This window comes from Acinonyx jubatus, chromosome B1 (genome assembly GCF_027475565.1).
Source record: "Acinonyx jubatus isolate Ajub_Pintada_27869175 chromosome B1, VMU_Ajub_asm_v1.0, whole genome shotgun sequence".
In the NCBI taxonomy this organism is placed as follows: Eukaryota; Metazoa; Chordata; class Mammalia; order Carnivora; family Felidae; genus Acinonyx; species Acinonyx jubatus.
In genome coordinates, this window is record NC_069382.1 from 181,058,361 (window position 1) to 181,076,184 (window position 17,824).

Sequence of the window (17,824 nt, forward strand, 5' to 3'; positions counted from 1 at the left end):
CTAAATTAAGAGCCAGAATATGACCTACAAGCATCCCTCCTCTATACTCAGGGGTAACCATTACCTGAGTTTAGTATTTTTAATTCCAGTGTATTTTTAATGTTTACTATATATGTAAATAAACACAAACATTATATAGAATTACTGTGAATTTTTAAGATTTTATTTACATGATATCCTTCCAAAATTTGCTCTTCATCTCACCTGATGTGTTTGAGCTTTATCCGTGTTGATACACATAGGAATATTGCAATATATTTTATTGTGTAATTATACCATTAGTTATTCATTTCCCTGTTAACTTTTGTTAGTACAAACAGTACATCAATGCATATTTTCTGTCCATGTTTCTTCATGCACATTTGCCAGAACTTTTCTGTGGAAAGCACCGAAAAGTGCGACTACTGGGCCGAAGGGTGGGTGTGTTTTCTGTGTTGATTGCTGCGTGGTTCTCCAGTGTGGTGACGCCCACTTAAACTGCCACCAGCGGGAGATGAGAGTTCCCCATATCTTATATTCTCACCCACACTTGGGATTGGTAAAACTTTCCAACCTACTAGCGGTAAAATGGTAGCTCATTTTAACGTATAGTTTTCTGATTCTTAGAAGTGAATGTTAATCTTCAATTGAGCAGGCCTGTTTCTTCTTCTGTGGCTGTTTTGGTCTTGTTAGGTGTCCATTTTCATATTGAATTGTTTGTCTTTTTCTTATTGGCTTGGAACTCTGGATCCCAACCTTTAGGCGGTTACATGTGTTGAAAATATATTCATTCCTCCAGTGTATGACTTATCTTTTCGCCTTTTTAATGATGTCTTTAATGGTATAGAAATTTTAAATTTTGGAGTGCTTGGGAGACTCAGTCGGTTGAGTGTCCAACTCTTGATTTCAGCTCAGGTCATGATCTCACAGTTCCTGGGATCGAGCCCTGTGTCAGGCCCCGTGCTGACAGCAAGGAGCCTGCTTGGGATTCTCTCTCTCCCTCTCTCTCTCTGCCCCTCCCCCTGCTCTCTCTCTCTCTCTCTCTCAAAATAAATAAATCAACTTAAAAAATATTTTTTGAATCTCAATGTACTTAATTTGGTAAATTTTAAATATATTAATCTTTTTTTAGGATAGTAATAATAATTATTTCATTATTTTTTTCTTCAAATTTTTATTTAAATTCTAGTTAGTTAACATATAAGTGTGGGACGCCTGGGTGGTTCAGTCGGTTGAGCATCCGACTTCGGCTCAGGTCAGGATCTCACGGTCTGTGGGTTGGAGCCCGGCATTGGTCTCTGTGCTGACAGCTCAGAGCCTGGAGCCTGAATTCTGTGTCTCCCTCTCTCTCTGCCCCTCCCCTGCTCATGCTCTGTCTCTCTCTGTCTCAAAAATAAATAAACATTAAAAAATTTTTAAAACAAAAAACTTAGAAGTGGAACAGTGGTTTCAGGAGTAGAATTTAGTGATCCATCACTTACATATGATACCCCGTACTCATCCCAACAAGTGCCCTCCTCAAGGCCCACCACCATTTAGCCCACCCCCCCGCCTCTCTCCTTCAACCCTCAATTTGTTCTCTATCATTAAGAGCCTCTTATAGTTTGCTTCCCTCTCCTTTTTTTCCCCTTTCCCATATGTTCATCTGTTTTGTTTCTCAGATTCCACATAAATATATTAATATTTTACCTGAAAGACAATACATACATACAGCTTAAAATTCAAGAAGTACAAAGGGCCTATAGTTACAAGCCTCCTCTTGCTTTCTTAGTCACCCTGTTTCCCTTGGCATCCTTCCAAAATTATTTATGCACATAAAAACAAAGTATAAACATTTTCACCTTTGAACCCTAATATCAACATACTGTATACACTGTTGTATGTGGTGGTTTTAAGGTTTTTTCACCCTTTATCTATACCTTGAAGATTATTCTGTATCAGCACTAAAGAGTTTACACTTTACAGCTCCAGTATTCCATAGAAAGAATGTACTATAATTAACATTTAACCAGTTCCTGATGAATATTTGGTAGTTTGCCAACTTTTGTGAATACAAACAATGTTGCACTGAGTAACCTTGTTCTTTTATCACTATTCACATGTGTGTATATATGTCTAGGGAACAAATCCTTAGATATGGAAATGCATGGTCGAAGGGTATATGCAACTGTACTTTTGACAGATTATTGCCAAATTCCTTCTATAGGGTTGTAAAAATTTGCTCTCCACAGCCCTGTAAGAGGGTCTGTTTTCTAGACCACAGATGATATCATAAATCAGACTTCTGGATTTTTACCAACCTGATAGGTACAAAATAGGATCTCAGTGTAGTAATGAAAATGTTGCCATTTACATTTCCATTGCTATTAGTGAGGTTGACATTTAAAAGTGTAGATTTTTTAAAGACCACTTGTAAAAATTTTTCTGTGATCTGTTTGTTCATATCAAATTATTGGTACCGTATTGATTTGCAAGAAGGCTTATATTTCTTAGTGAAATTAGCTCTTTGTGATGTAAGCTGTAAATTTTTTTTCCAGAGGGTTCCTTAATTTTTTGACTATGGTCATGGTTTTTGTCAGTTTGTTTGCTTTTAAGTAATCTATACACCCAACATGGAGCTTGGGCTTGAATTTAAAACCCAGACATCAAGAGATCAAGAGTCACACACTCTGCTGACTGAGCCAGCCGGTGTGTGTATATATACACACGTATCACTTATTGAATAATCCTTTCTGTCCCAATAGATTAGAATGGCACTCTTGAAGATAATAAAATTTCCATGTATATGAGGATCTATTTTGAGGTCTTTCTAGTCTGCTTGTCTATTCCAGTGCTTCATAACCTTTTCACAACATGAATACATAAAAAAAGGTCATCTTTGATTTGCACATTGGTGGTCCCTCTCAGGGCTTCAGCAGCTCCAGGCCACCCCAGGCTTCCCCAGACCACCCCAAGAGTTGAGAGGATCAATATCCCAGGGCATTTTTAACACCATGGAAGAGAGTCAAGTCTATTTATCTCATAGTCAAGCTGCTTTATGTCTATAATTACAGTTGACTCTTAACACAGGTTTGAACGGTGCAAGTCCACTTATACATGGATTTTTTTTGATACAGTAGAGTATTGTAAATGTATTTTCTCTTCGTTATGATTTTCTTAATAACATTTTCTTTTCTGTAGATTTTTTCTTCAAAATTTCTTAAGTGACCCATTTCTGTCCCTTGCTTTTCTAAAAGAATTTTTAAAGGAGGTAATTTACAGATTGGAGATGTTGAAATTTTGGAGACTTGAAATGGAGACTCGAAATACAAATTTATGCCAGTCAGTCTCCCTATCCATGAACATGGTATACATCATTTATTCATTATGATCTGCCTTTCAATGAAGGTTTATAATTTTTATTCAAAAGGTTTAGCAAATCTTTTGTTAGATCTCTTCTTTGGTATATTATTGTTTTGTGGATATTGTGTGTAAATTGTGCCTTTTTTCTCTTGCTTAAAGTATGAGGAGAATATGATAATGATAACAATAATATTACTACTACTACTACTTATACAGTAGTATATACCTCCTATATAGACAAGCATTATTCTAAGGACTTTACATATTTTAACTTACTCGGTCTTCAGAAAAGCCCTATTAAGTACTTTTACTATTATTCCCATTTTATAAATGAAGGGGCCGAGGCATTGACAAATTATTTAACTTGCCCAAAGTCATCCAGTTGGTGGATGGCAGTCTTGCTTTGGGGGATGAATTTTTAAAGATTTGAAGACACCACACATTTACTTAAAACAAAGCCTCTGAGAGAGGTCAGGAGGGAAGGAGACATTTAAAAAACAAATGGTCTGAGACAGAGATTGGGGCACATGTTTTCCATCTCCCAGTAATCCTGTAAAATGCAGACACCAAGACCCAGATAGATGAATAATTCACCCCAGATCATCTCATCTTTCAGGTTGGACACAGAGCATAATGTAAGTGTGCATCTGCCCACCTCCAGACCCCCTGTTGTGTGGTTGCTGTTTTCACATACTAGAGAGCCAATAGTGTCATGAGCTTTCAAGAGTAGGAGGCTTCATAACCCCAAGTCAGTGCCGGCTCCCTAATGCCAAGTATGAATATAAACGAAGCATAAAGAAAGAAAATGCTTCATCTTTATGAGTGTTTTCAAAGTATCGTCAGACCTTCACTACTTGAAGCAGTTAATAAAAGTGGGGAGGTTATCAATAGATCTCCTTCCTGGTTATCAGAGGGACCTCTAAAGGGGGTCAAGATGCTCTGTCAATGAACAAACATATAATAAATGGGAATTCTGTGCAAGGCACTAGATCCTTCCTACACTCACTGAGATGGCTGATACCTGCTCTTTAGCTACTTAGGGGACATACCAACCACAAGAGCCTGATTCCATAGCAGGTAGCAGTCCTCAGAAAAGGAGTGTCACAGCCAGAATACCATCTGCCCTCAGCTATCTAGACTGATCAGTGAGAGAGACTAAATATATATTTTTTAATTTTTTTTAACGTTTATTTATTTTTGAGACAGAGAGAGACAGAGCATGAACGGGGAGGGGCAGAGAGAGAGGGAGACACAGAATCGGAAGCAGGCTCCAGGCTCTGAGCCATCAGCCCAGAGCCCGACGCGGGGCTCGAACTCACGGACCGTGAGATCGTGACCCTAGCTGAAGTTGGAGGCTTAACCGACTGAGCTACCCAGGCGCCCCTAGACTAAATATATTTTTAAAATCACAAGTCTCATCCTCTGGAAAGCAAATTCTATTAGAGTAATGAGATCTTATGTTTTTCTCCAAACAAAGCTCTGAGATTCTGGCTCTATTTTAATTTTTGTTTAAATATATATTTTTTGGACCAATTACAAAAGTAACATGTAAACTACAAAAAAAAATCTGGAGAATATGAGAAAGTACAAAAATCTCCATAATTTCCTTAGCTGAGGACTCCCATTGTTAATAGGGCTTATACTTCGAGGCTTTGGAGGTAGATCGATGACAGCTAGATTAGCAGTCAGTACCGCTTTGTAAACGTTTTTGACTTAATTCTTGTTTTCACTTAACAAGGCATTATTTTTCTTTACCATATTTTTAATAGCTGAATTGTATTACATTACATGGATATATTGTATTTGGCTTATCCAATGCTGCCATATGGGATATTTAGGTTATCTCTGATTTTTGGTTATTACAAAAATTCTGAGAAAAAAAGCCTTGTAGTCAAATCTGTAGTTTCCATACTAATTTACTTGGGGAAAAGTCACAGAAGTAGAATTGTTAGATCATTGAGTGTATACAGTTTAAAACTTGCTGTCTACATCTGTCTCTGTTCGGCATCTCAGGTTGGGGCTGGCATGACCACTCTGCTTAAGATGTTTGGATTTCCAGCAGGAGTCACAGCAACTCTAGCCTCCGGGGGTAAAGCTCCACTGGAGAGCTCAGCAGCTGGCTTCTCACTGCTGGCCTGCTGTACTGGGACCCTTGGTAACCACTCTTCCCCCTGTGGTTCTTGCCCTGAAGAATTAACATCAGAAGCACTCATGGTACCCTCTGAACTCTAGAGGTTCAGAACCTAAAACTTGGTAGAATCTAGAACTTCTAGAACTTGGAGTGAGAACTGTCAGCTCAAGGTTAGAAACAGCTCTGAAAATCTCTTGGGGATCTGGTCAGGGTTAGAAGGAAGATAAAACTGCCTTTTGACCTTGATTTTATTTTATTTTATTTTATTTTTTAAAATTTTTTTAACGTTTATTTATTTTTGAGACAGAGCATGAATGGGGGAGGGTCAGAGAGAGAGGGAGACACAGAATCTGAAACAGGCTCCAGGCTCCCAGTTGTCAGCACAGAGCCCGACGCGGGGCTCAAACTCACGGAGTGCGAGATCATGACCTGAGCCGAAGTCGGACACCCAACCGACTGAGCCACCCAGGCGCCCCTTGACCTTGATTTTAGATAAAGGAGTCAAGTGACTCTCCAACAAGCGCTGAAATTCTATAAAATAGAGTTCTGCTATAGTTTACTAAAGGCCCATGTGATATTTCAGTTCCAGTGGCTAAAACATACGGAGGCAAACGAAGCTCCAGCTTATATTAATTGAGTCATTTTTAACTTGTTTTTATTTTTCATTGCAATTGAATTAAACTTTGTTTCCACCCTTTTTTTTTTTTTAACGTTTTTTATTTATTTTGGGACAGAGAGAGACAGAGCATGAACGGGGGAGGGGCAGAGAGAGAGGGAGACACAGCCATCAGCCCAGAGCCTGACACGGGGCTCGAACTCACGGACCGCGAGATCGTGACCTGGCTGAAGTCAGACGCTTAACCGACTGCGCCACCCAGGCGCCCCTGTTTCCACTCTTTAAAAGAGAGTGTGTGGACTTTGAAGCCGGATGATCTGGGCTAAAATCCTGGCTTTTACATTTCTTAGAGATCTGCCTTGAGCAAGAGACCTAATTTCTTTTTGCCTCAGTTTTCACATTTGTAAAATGGGCATCAGAATAGCTACTTCATAGGCTATCGCAAGGATTAAATGAGAAGGCAAAGGTTGTGCGCATGAGTGCACTAGCATACAGAAAATACTTAGGAAACATGAATCCTATTTCCTTCTAAATTCCACAGGAGATCTGGTGTGGCATATACATTATAAATATGGAGTCCTTCCTTAGTGGTTTTATTTACAATTTCACATTCATTGACTATCACAAATCAGAAGGAGGTCTTATTTCAGTCAAGCATTCGCTTACAATAACCAAGAGGTAGAAACAGCCCAAATCTCCATTGGTGGAGGAAAGGGTAAGCAATTTGTGGTATGTACATACAGTGGAGGGTTATTCAGTCATAAGAAGGTAGTGGTACATATCACAATGTGGATGAACCTTGAAAACATGATACTAAGTGAAAAAAGTCAGCAACAAAAAGTCACATATTCCCCAAAGTTGTGGGAATGTTCCGGAACTAGATCGAGGCAGGTATTAAATGCCACTGAATTGTTCACTTTAAAATGGTTAATTTTATGTGATGGGAATTTCACCTGAATGAATTATTTTTAAAAAATCACGAGAAGACCAAAGCCATTCTTTAATGGACAAAGGAACAATCCAGCAGGAATAAAGAGCACACTCTCTAGAGGAGGTGGGCACCTCTTCTTGTTTGTAAGGTAAGGATGACAGTAGTCTCTAACTCACAGGGACTGGTGGGTAAGTAGATGAGGTAGTCCATGCAAAGAACTTAGAACAGGTCCATGCACACAGTGAATGCTCCATGTATGTTTTCCATCACCATTATTATTAATTCTTGCCCAAGAACCCACTAGAAAGCTTCCTCAAAAAGTCCTAACACAAGCCACTTTCTCCCTCATTCCTATTAAGATGACAAAAAATAAACTATGGACTCCACAGCTGAAGACACTCACAGGTCTTGATGCCCGACCCAGCTTCTTTCAAAATGCTGTTCATGAAATTCGCTGCAAGCTCAGCTTTGACAGTGATCATTCCACGCTCCCAAGTGCATACAGGGTGGTCAAAGTAAACACCAATTTTGATGCTGTGATGCTCCGAACATTGAAATGGCCGTCAAGACCAAAGGTATGGATGAGATCACCATTGTCAACATTTTGACCAGCTGCAGCAGTTAACAGAGATAGGATACTACCTTCACCTACCAGAGAAGGACCAAAAAGGAACTTGCATTTGCACTGAAGTCAGCCTTGTCTGGCCACCTGGAGACCATGATTTGAGGCCTATTGAAAACACCTGCTCAGTATGATGCTTCTGACTTGAAAGCCTCCACGTAGGGGCTGGGGACTGAGGAGGCCTCCTTTATTGAGATCATCTGCTCAAGGACCAACCAAGAGCTTCCAAAAATTAGCAAAGTCTACAAGGAAACCTACAAGACTGATCTGGAGAAGGACATCATTTCTGACACATCTGGTGACTTCCGCAAGCTGATGGTTGCCCTGCAAAAGGATGAAGAGCAGAGGATGGCTCTGTCATCGACTATGAACTGATTGACCAAGATGCCCAGGATCGCTATGATGCTGGAGTGAAGAGGAAAGGAACTGATGTGCCCAAGTGGATCAGTGTCATGATGGAGCAGAGTGTGTCCTCTCCAGAAAGTATTTGACAGGTACAGGAGCTACAGCCTTATGACACGTTGGAGAGCCTCAAGAAGGAGGTCAAAGGAGAAACCTGGAAACTGCTTTCCTGAATCTGGTCCAGCGTATTCAGAACAAGCCCCTCTATTTTGCTGACCGACTGTACGACTCCATGAAGGGCAAGGGAACTCGCGAGAGAGTCCTGACTGGAATCATGGTCTCTCGAAGTGAAGTGGACGGTGTTGAAAACCAGGTCCTGTTTCAAGAAGTATGGCAAGTCCCTGTACTACTGCAACCAGCAAGACACAAAAGGCAACTACCAGAAAGTGCTGCTGTCCCTGTGTGGTAGGGATGACTGAGCCCCAGGAGGGGTGCGACTTTGTTTCCAGCTAACAGTTCTAGAAAATAGCTTGTGACTAACAGTCCCCTTATGCCCATCCCTGAGAGGATGACGTTAGCATTGTCCCCTCCCATCCTTATTTCAGTTGCCAAACATTGCCTGCCTCTCGTGTCTAGTCTCTCCTTTTAGCCAAAGAAATGAACATTCCAAGGAGTTGGAAGTGAAATCTGTGATGTGAAACACTTTGCCTCTTATTCATACCCAGATGAGTAAACTGAATATTTGCTTTATAAACAAAAAATAAATAAATAAGCTGTGGCTCATTTGAAAAAAAAAAAAGTGAGACAGAATTAACTTGAGTGTAACAAGTATCAGTGGAATCTACCATCAGGTGCTTTGCAAACACTAACACATTTATCCTCGCATCTTCTGGATACGTCGACAGGGTCCCCACGTTGCAGCTGGGGAAACTGAGACTCAAAGAGGTTAAGTGACTTGACCAATACCTCATAGATGATCAGTGGTAAATCCAGAATTCAAACCCAGTCTAGCATTTCCCCCAAGCTCATAAGCTCCTAGTCTACTGCGTAGCTTTCCTTCTGCAAAGTCACTCTCTGGGCCAAGCTCTTGAGAGGGACAAGGGTGAGAGGTAAAAGTTGTTGGTCAGTTGGTGGGGGGAGGGAGAAGAAGAGCCTCAGGGCAGATAGAAAGTCCTTGGGGTGTGAAATCCCTGCCGACTATTATCCCCACCACCACTGACTTTCTAATTGGTCTCTGGCCACATTCTTGATTTCTTTCATGATACATTAATCCCAAGCACCAGTCTGGGACCAGCCTGATGTGGCCTCGCTGTGCTACATTAACCCGCTGATTTGAAAGGAGTTCTAAAATACTGGCCAGGAAAGATGCATGGGAAATCTGAGACCTCTCTCTGCCCTCTTCCTCCACCCCACTCCCACTCCATACCCACTCCATCATCCAGCACTGTAAGAGAAGCTTCTACTCATGCTGGATGTGAGGGTTTCATGTCAGAGGTGTCTGCCCCAATCACACCCTGGTAGGATAATGCCTTATCCCTGCCCTCTGCCACCCTCCCAAACCCCAGTATCCCACTCAGTGGATCCACGGTTGCCTGTGTAATCGGCCATCTATAGCTGCTCAGGACATGGAGAATGACCACAGCTCATCAGCACATATTTTAGTAGTTTAGGGCCAGGGCTAACCAAGAAGTGAAAGAGCAAAAGTGAAAGGCTAACCAAGAAGCTCCCTTGCTGGAAGCTTGAGCTGGGGGTGGGAAAAGTACAGATCCACATTTTAATCCTGAAAGGCTGTGTGTTAGCCAGCCTGTGTCGACTCAGCGTTGATGACAGATCTCTGCACTCAGAGGACAGACTCCCACGGACTCTATCCAAGAGGCCGATGACTAATACCAGGCCCATTTATTCATTTATAGAGTTTGGGTATCTTAGGCAGTCGTAGATTACAGAAGGGAGGTGGAGAGAGGGTTGTAATAATAATACCAAACCCTTATTGAATTTCTACCATGCGCCGTGCAGTACAGCAAAATGCTTCACTCAGTATCTCACGTAATCTCGGCTACAACCCCTTGAGGCAGATGTCTGAATGCGTTATCTCCGGAGGAGGAAATAAGGACTTAGTAAGAGTAAAGGATTTGCTTGGGACCCTGTAGATTACCTACATTTAAGAATCCAGGTGTGACCAGTGGGGAAACCCGTGCGACGCTCACTCCAGAGCCCTGAGGCCAGAGATGCAAACAGTTTGAACTGCAAGGACAGAGGGAGCCGAGAAGGGACGAGATTTGATCAGTATTGGAAAAGGGACACTGACAGGCCTGTCGCCCCTGGTTGTGGAGGGTGCATGGAGAAAGGGTTAATTGCAGACAGCTCCCGGTTTCCTGGCTTTCACCACCAGGTAAGTGAAGGACCACTGACAGCCATAGCTTTTCAGGACAGTAGAAGCTGATAGCGGAAACAAAGTGCTCATTTCTGCCGAAATAAACTAATAAATAGCTGCCATATGGGCTGCATTGTTTGAAAGCACCCATGAGTGAATGAAGGCATGGGAGGGTGAGAGGTATTTCTGCAGATTTATCAGGCAACCTTGGTGCACCCAGCCTGTGGAGGCCCCTGCGCTGAGCCACCCTGCACATTCTCGGAGATCTTCTTGGGCTGGAAATGGGAACGCATGATTTCTCAGCAAGTTTCCTTATAGCCATGAGGATCGAGTCCAAACTCCTCAGAGAGCATGCACGTCCTCCTATATCTTTATCTGAGCTGCCTTATCTATCTCTCCAGGCTCATCTTTTACAGCAGGCCAGCCGCAATTCCTTGAAGTTCTAAGGTCCCATTCTGATCCTGGCCTTTGTTCCCTTTTCCTGGAAAGCACCTCCCTTTCCCCCTCCCCCTTTCCTCAAGCCCTCTCTTGCTGTCCGTGTCCTGTGGCGGAGGGCTCAGCCTTTAGTGCTATTTCAGATATCACCCTGTTCTCTCCCCCACGCCCCACCTCCAAGACACGGGGTCCTCTCACCTCCTCAGGATCCACAGAATTGTGTGCGTTTAAGCCTTACTGCGCACCAAGCAACGTGCTAGGGGCTTTAATTATGAAGCTCAATATTGTCCTAAGTGTAGTATTTGTATCCCTGGGGGCACAGGAAATGTTTCTGACCCACAGGAACTTTAAAAATGTTAACAGCTGTGCATTTGCTTTTTTTGTTTTTACTTTTTTTTTTTTAATGTGAAATTTATTGTCCAATTGGTTTCCATACAACACCCAGTGCTCATCCCAACAGGTGCCCTCCTCGATACCCATCACCCACCCTCCCCGCCCTCCCACCCCCCATCAACCCTCAGTTTGTTCTCAGTTTTTAGGAGTCTCTTATGCTTTGGGTCCCTCCCTCTCTAACTTTTTTTTTCCTTCCCCTCCCCCATGGTCTTCTGTTAAATTTCTCAGGATCCACATAACAGTGAAAACATATGGTATCTGTCTTTCTCTGTATGGCTTATTTCACTTAGCATCACACTCTCCAGTTCCATCCATGTTGCTACAAACGGCCATATTTCATTCTTTCTCATTGCCACGTAGTATTCCCTTGTGTATATAAACCACAATTTCTTTATCCATTCATCAGTTGATGGACATGTAGGCTCTTTCCACAATTTGGCTATTGTTGAGAGTGCTGCTATAAACATTGGGGTACTAGTGCCCCTATGCATCAGCACTCCTGTATCCCTTGGGTCAATTCCTAGCAGTGCTACTGCTGGGTCCTAGGGTAGGTCTATTTTTAATTTTTTGAGGAACCTCCACACTGCTTTCCAGAGCGGCTGCACCAGTTTGCATTCCCACCAGCAGTGCAAGAGGGTTCCCCTTTCTCCACATCCTCACCAGCATCTGTAGTCTCCTGATTTGTTCATTTTGGCCACTCTGACTGGCATGAGGTGATATCTGAGTGTGGTTTTGGTTTGTATTTCCCTGATGAGGAGCGACGTAGAGCATCTTTTCATGTGCCTGTTGGTCATGTGCATTTGCTTTAGTGTCCATTAGGAAACCAAAAAATAGGACTCACACACCAAACCCGAGATTTCACAGATATTGCCACTTAGGAGGAAGCGAAAGTGGGTGGCGATGTGAATGAACTGATTGCCCACGTTGCGGGGAGATGAAGCAAACATTTTAAAGGGGAGATGCCAATACCTGAGGTTTGGGGAAATCTCATTTAATCCTTACAACAACCCTGTGAAAATGGCATCTTCCCATTTCTGAGATAGAAGGCCGTGGGTCACCAAGGTTAAATAACTTGCCTCTGGTCACAGAGCCCTGAAGGAGGGGACAGGGTTAGCTCTCAGTCTGGACTGGCTCCTGCCCTAGCAAAGCTTCCGCGCTGACTTCGTCTCCCTCTCTGGATGGTTGAAGCTTCTTGGAAGTAGGAACACAGTCTGTCGTCCGCGCATCGGGTGCCCAAGGCGCCTCCCGAAGCAGCAGAATTTCCTAAGGTTCTGTGCAAGGAAGAAATGACCGCCTGAACGACTGGCATGTGGTTTGCAAGATACAGCATTTTCATTCACTTCTCCCAACGTTCCTGTGAAGAAAGGTTTATTAGCCCCCTTTCCTGCTTCCCAGGTGAGGGCACCATGATCAGAGTCACGCCTTCAAGCTGGAGCATCGGAGAGGGACCACACTCACCAGGATGCCACAGAGGCCCCAGAGGCCCAGCGCGGCAAGAAGGTGGGAGGTGGAGAGGGAAAGAGGAAAAAAATGATCTAGGTCCTACCCTGCACATCCGAGGCAGGTGACCTCTCGCCTTGAGCACTTTTCCCCCTTTTCAAGCTCAGAGCTCAGCAGACCAGAGTCATAAGAACCTCCTGTCCTCAGTCAGCACTGAGAGTCACTTGGGACTTAGATAAGATATTAAGAGACGAAGCCTTGTGCTTAAGCAAGGGGACACTCCTGGGGCAAATTCAGTTTCCCAGTTGACACACTTCCTGGGGGTCATTTGAGGTTTCCTTTCGTTTATTGCATTTTCTTACTTGTGACCAAACAATGTAAATTTAAGGTCAAAAATTAGGTGGAAGGATAAATATACACGTATTTTATCATGTTAACAAATTCGTATATGTGACTATATAATTATAAATACATAATAGAAATAAATATATAGCATATATAATTGCATATAATTTTCTTATGCATATATATTTCTTTCCACCCAGAAATGACTAACATTGGTGTGTGTAGACAACGGAAGGAGGAGGAGGAAGAGGAGAGGAGGGAAGGGAGGGAGTGAAGGAAGGAAGATGAGAAGGTCTGGCAGGTTGTGTTTATTTTTGCACTTTGCTGGGGGCAGAGATCTTATAAACTTTTTTTTTAAGTTTACTTATTTATTTTGAGAGAGAGAGAGTACAAGCAGGGAAGAGGCAGAGAGAGAGAGAGAGAGGGAGGGAGGGAGAGAATCCCAAGCAAGCTCTGCACTGTCAGCACAGAGCCCGACGCGGGGCTTGAACGCAGACTGTGAGATCACGACCTGAGCCAAAATCAAGAGTCGGACTCTTAACTGACTGAGCCACCCAGGCCCCCCCGGCAGAGGTCTTATAAATATGATTTGAGGATCATCTGCATCAGAGTTACTTGGGGGATTTTCTAAACATGCAGACTCCAGGACTTCACCCCACTGAATTGTCATCACGGGGATGGGGTCTGACGCTATTCTTTGGACTGGTCCTGCAGAGTTGAAAACGTTCCTGCAGTAAGCAACCCACAGAAGTCATCCAAGAAATAGGTGACTGCAGGGGACCGCTTTCTGTGGAGAAGAACATTATGTTTATGCCAAGGCCTAGCCTGGACACTGCAATGTTGAAAAAAGAGCTGCACCATTCTGCCCAGCGAAGGTCGAGCGTGCCCGCCTTGGCTTGCTAAGGTGTTCATTGATTGGGGGCTTCCTCTATGGACACCGGGGGCAGAGGGAGTTGGAGGTCCCTGGGTTTAGGGGGAAGGAGAAATGAATGGAGACTGAGATCTGCGAGGAAGGAGCTGGCTGAGCCCCAGGGGGGTAAGCCAAGGAGAAAGCCGGACCAGAAGGCCCTCCAGGTGATCCCATGTGGTTCAGGGACGGACTTGAGATTAAAGTTTTTCTTCTTTCACTGTCCACCCAATGGCATTTTCACATTTTCAGGAAAGCCTGGGACCTTAAACAGCTGGTCTTGGTGCTTTGGAGACATAAATGAGAGGGTAAGGTGGCACCAAATAAGTAAGCAGCGATGCGCTGACCAGGAGCTTTGGATAGGAGACAGAAGGTGCAGTTCAGGGAAAGACAAGGACGAACCATCACGAGCAGAAGGTGCAAGCGCTCCAAGAGACCCTCAGAAGTTAACAGGACCGGGGCGCCTAGGTGGCTCAGTCAGTGAAGCGTCCTACTCTTGATTTCAGCTCAGGGCACGATCTCATAGTTCGTGAGTCCAAGCCCTGCATCGGGCTGTGCACTGAGAGTGCAGAGCCTGCTTGGGATTCTCTTTCTCCCTCTCTCTCTTTGCCCCTCCCCCACTTGCACTCTTTCTTTCTCTCTCTGAAAATAAATAAACATTAAAAAAAAAGAAAGAAGAAGAAGTTAACGGGAGTGAGCGAGAGTTCCTGTTACCCTAGACAGAGGGTGAATTTTATTTCATGGAAGTGAGACCCAAAATAACCTTCCATGCTGTTCCGCCATCTTGGCTCCTCCCCCCAAAAGAGGGTGAATTTTAAAGGAAATGTCTGGAAAATGTAGTGACTTTTTGTATACACTCACACGCAAACACGCACACACACACACACACACACACACACACACACACACAATCTCTTTTTCCCTGTCTCCAAATTGACACTAGGAAACCAGAAGTAAAAAATAAAGTTGGCCAGAAGAGACTCATTCTTGCCCTGGGCTGGGACCAGGTCTCACTGAGAAAAGCTGGGCCATGAGAAGGCTTAGGGCCCAGAAGCCCATCGTCATGCTTTCTGGGACTGAGGACTTCACCCAGTTGGGAAAATGTTATCACGCTGCATGCTGTCCTCTGCTTTTATAGCCGTCTAATTGCCAGCAGGTTTCAGCCTGACTCACTGAGGAATTTGATCTGCAATATACTGAGAGACAGTCACATTCATCTCTGGATGAACAGAGACATATTCCAGGAAGTAGGATTTCCTAAGAAGTCCTTGAAAGAGGAGGGTGTGCACCTTGGTTTCAAGTCATTCCTTTCCCAACATTCCCCTCCCGACACCACAAACTTCCCACAGTTCCTTCTCAGGCCCGTGCTCTCTCTCTCTCTAGGAACTTTTTATCTTTGTTGTTATTTACCTTTTCCTGATTGTAAAATTTAGCTGATGCTAAATCGAAAGTTTAAGAAACTATTTAAAAAGTTGCTCACTGTCTCTACTAAAATTTAGTAAAGATTATACGGTATATATAATTTTGATTCCTGGGGCACCTGGGTGGCTCAGCCGATTAGGTGACCAACTCCAGGTCAGGTCATGATCTCGCAGTGCATGGGTTCCAGCCTGCGTTGGGCTCTGTGCTGACAGCTCAGAGCCTGGAGCCTGCTTTGGATTCTGTGCCTCCCAATCTCTCTGTCCCTCCCCTGCTCAGGTGCGCTCTCTCTCTACCTCTCTCTCTCTCTCTCTCTCAAAAATAAATAAACATTAATTTTGATTCCTTCTCTTTTCACATTTCTTCCTAGGTTTATTCCTGGATAGCTAAGAACGTTGGTACTATTGTAAATGGGAATTTTTTCCTCTTGCATTATTTAGGAATGGCTAAAACTTCTGGAATAATGGTAAATAATTGTGGCGGTAACTTGAATCTGTCTTTCTCCTGATTTTAATGGGAGTGCCTTTACTGTGTCACTTTTAAGTATGATGTCGACTCTCGTTTATACCAGTCAGATGTTGGGTGTTGAGACAGAGTTTTTACCATGAAAAAGAAAGCATATTGTTTTAATTTATTTTTTTTTTTAATTTTCTGACCATTTTAGGTTTTCTTTTTCTTTTCTTTTTAACTTACATCCAAATTAGTTAGCATATAGTGCAATAATGATTTCAGGAGTAGATTCTTTAGTGCCCCTTACCCATTTAGCCCATCCCCCCTCCCACAACCCCTCCAGTAACCCTCAGTTTGTTCTCCATATTTATGAGTCTCCTCTGTTTTGCCCCCCGCCCTGTTTTTGTATTATTTTTGTTTCCCTTCCCTTATGTTCATCTGTTTTGTCTCTTCAAGTCCTCATATGAGTGAAGTCATATGATTTTTGTCTTTCTCTGACTGACCACTTTCACTTAGCATAATACCCTCCAGTTCCATCCACACAGTTGCAAATGGCCAGATTTCATTCTTTTTGATTGCCGAGTAATACTCCACTGAATATATATACCACATCATCTTTATCCATTCATCCATCGAGGGACATTTGGGCTCTTTCCATACTTTGGCTATTGTTGATAGTGCTGCTATAAACATGGGGGTGCATGTGTCCCTTGGAAACAGCACACCTGCATCCCTTGGATAAATGGCTAGTAGTGCAATTGCTGGGTTGTAGGGTAGTTCTATTTTTAGTTTTTTGAGGAACCTCCATACTGCTTTCCAGAGTGGCTGCACCAGCTTGCATTCCCAAGAAAGCATATTTTTTAAAATCAAAGTTCACTATTTGAAAATAAATCAGAAATGGACATTGAAATTTATCAAAGTTTTCAACAGTATCTTTCAAGAAGACAGTGATGTGAATTTTATGAGTAGATTTTTCATATAAAACCTTCCTTATATTTCTGATGTAACATCACTCGATACTTCATTTACTACTGGGCTTATTTACTGGAATTTTTGTTTAAAATTTTTGTTTTAATAGACATAAGTAAAAGGCATCTATACTTTTTTTTTTTAAACTTTGTTTCTGTAAGCCTTATAAACTGAATTGTGACACATATGCATAGTGGCCGGTCCCTTGTCCTAGAATAAGCTCTTTATCATGAGAATTATCTATTCCTTGAAAGTCTTTTTTTAGAAGAGTTTTCTCTTGTAATCACAGCCCAGCATTTTTGTGAAGGCAATCAACTTTTCCTTCATGTTATTGGATTGTTTAGATTATTATCCATTTCTTAAAAAAAATAAAAAAATTATTATCCATTTCTTGATTCAAGTTTGGTAATTTACATTTTACTGGAGAATCATACTTTTTGTAAGGATTTTCAAATGTGTTGCTGAGTTGCACACAGAATTTAAAAATTTTTGTATCTGTAATTTTCTCCACTACTCAGTACAAATGGAGAAATTTAAAATGGCAGGACCTAAGGTCCAGTGGACCTGGGTTCAAATCTCCATTTTCCCTATGAGGAGCTTCCTTAGATAAGTTGTTGGCTCCTGACATGGAGAAAATGAAAAATAGAGATAATAGAACTTTGTACCTCACAAGGAAACAGGGAGGTGAAGGAGGGCAGGTAAGGTGCTTAGCATAATAGCTAGAACATGGAAATATTCAGTAAATGTGGGCTGTTTTTTTATGTATCTAATACTGGATATTTGTGTTTTTTTCATATTTTTTCTTTATTATATTAGCAAAACATTATTTTATTGTTTTTTAAAAAGCTAAGACTGTTGGGGCACCTGGGTGGCTCAGTCGCTTGAGCGCCAACTTTGGCTCAGGTCATGATCTCACACTCCGTGAGTTCGAGCCCTGCGTCAGGCTCTGTGCTGATAGCTCAGAGCCTGGAGCCTGCTTCAGATCCTGTGTCTCCCTCTCTACCCCTTTCCCACTCGTGCTCTGTCTTTCTCTCTCTCTCTCAAAAATAAAAAATAATAATAATAATAAATAAAAATCTAAGACTGTTTACTTCTACTTTGCAATGAAAACATTTTTTTTTCTGTTATT

The 17,824-nt window shown here is 42.4% G+C and overlaps 1 pseudogene; it reads left to right on the forward strand.

The window, feature by feature from the left end:
* The first annotated feature begins 4,799 nt into the window (after nt 1–4,799).
* Nucleotides 4,800–8,735, forward strand: LOC128314577 (putative annexin A2-like protein; annotated as a pseudogene).
* The last annotated feature ends 9,089 nt before the right edge of the window (nt 8,736–17,824 follow it).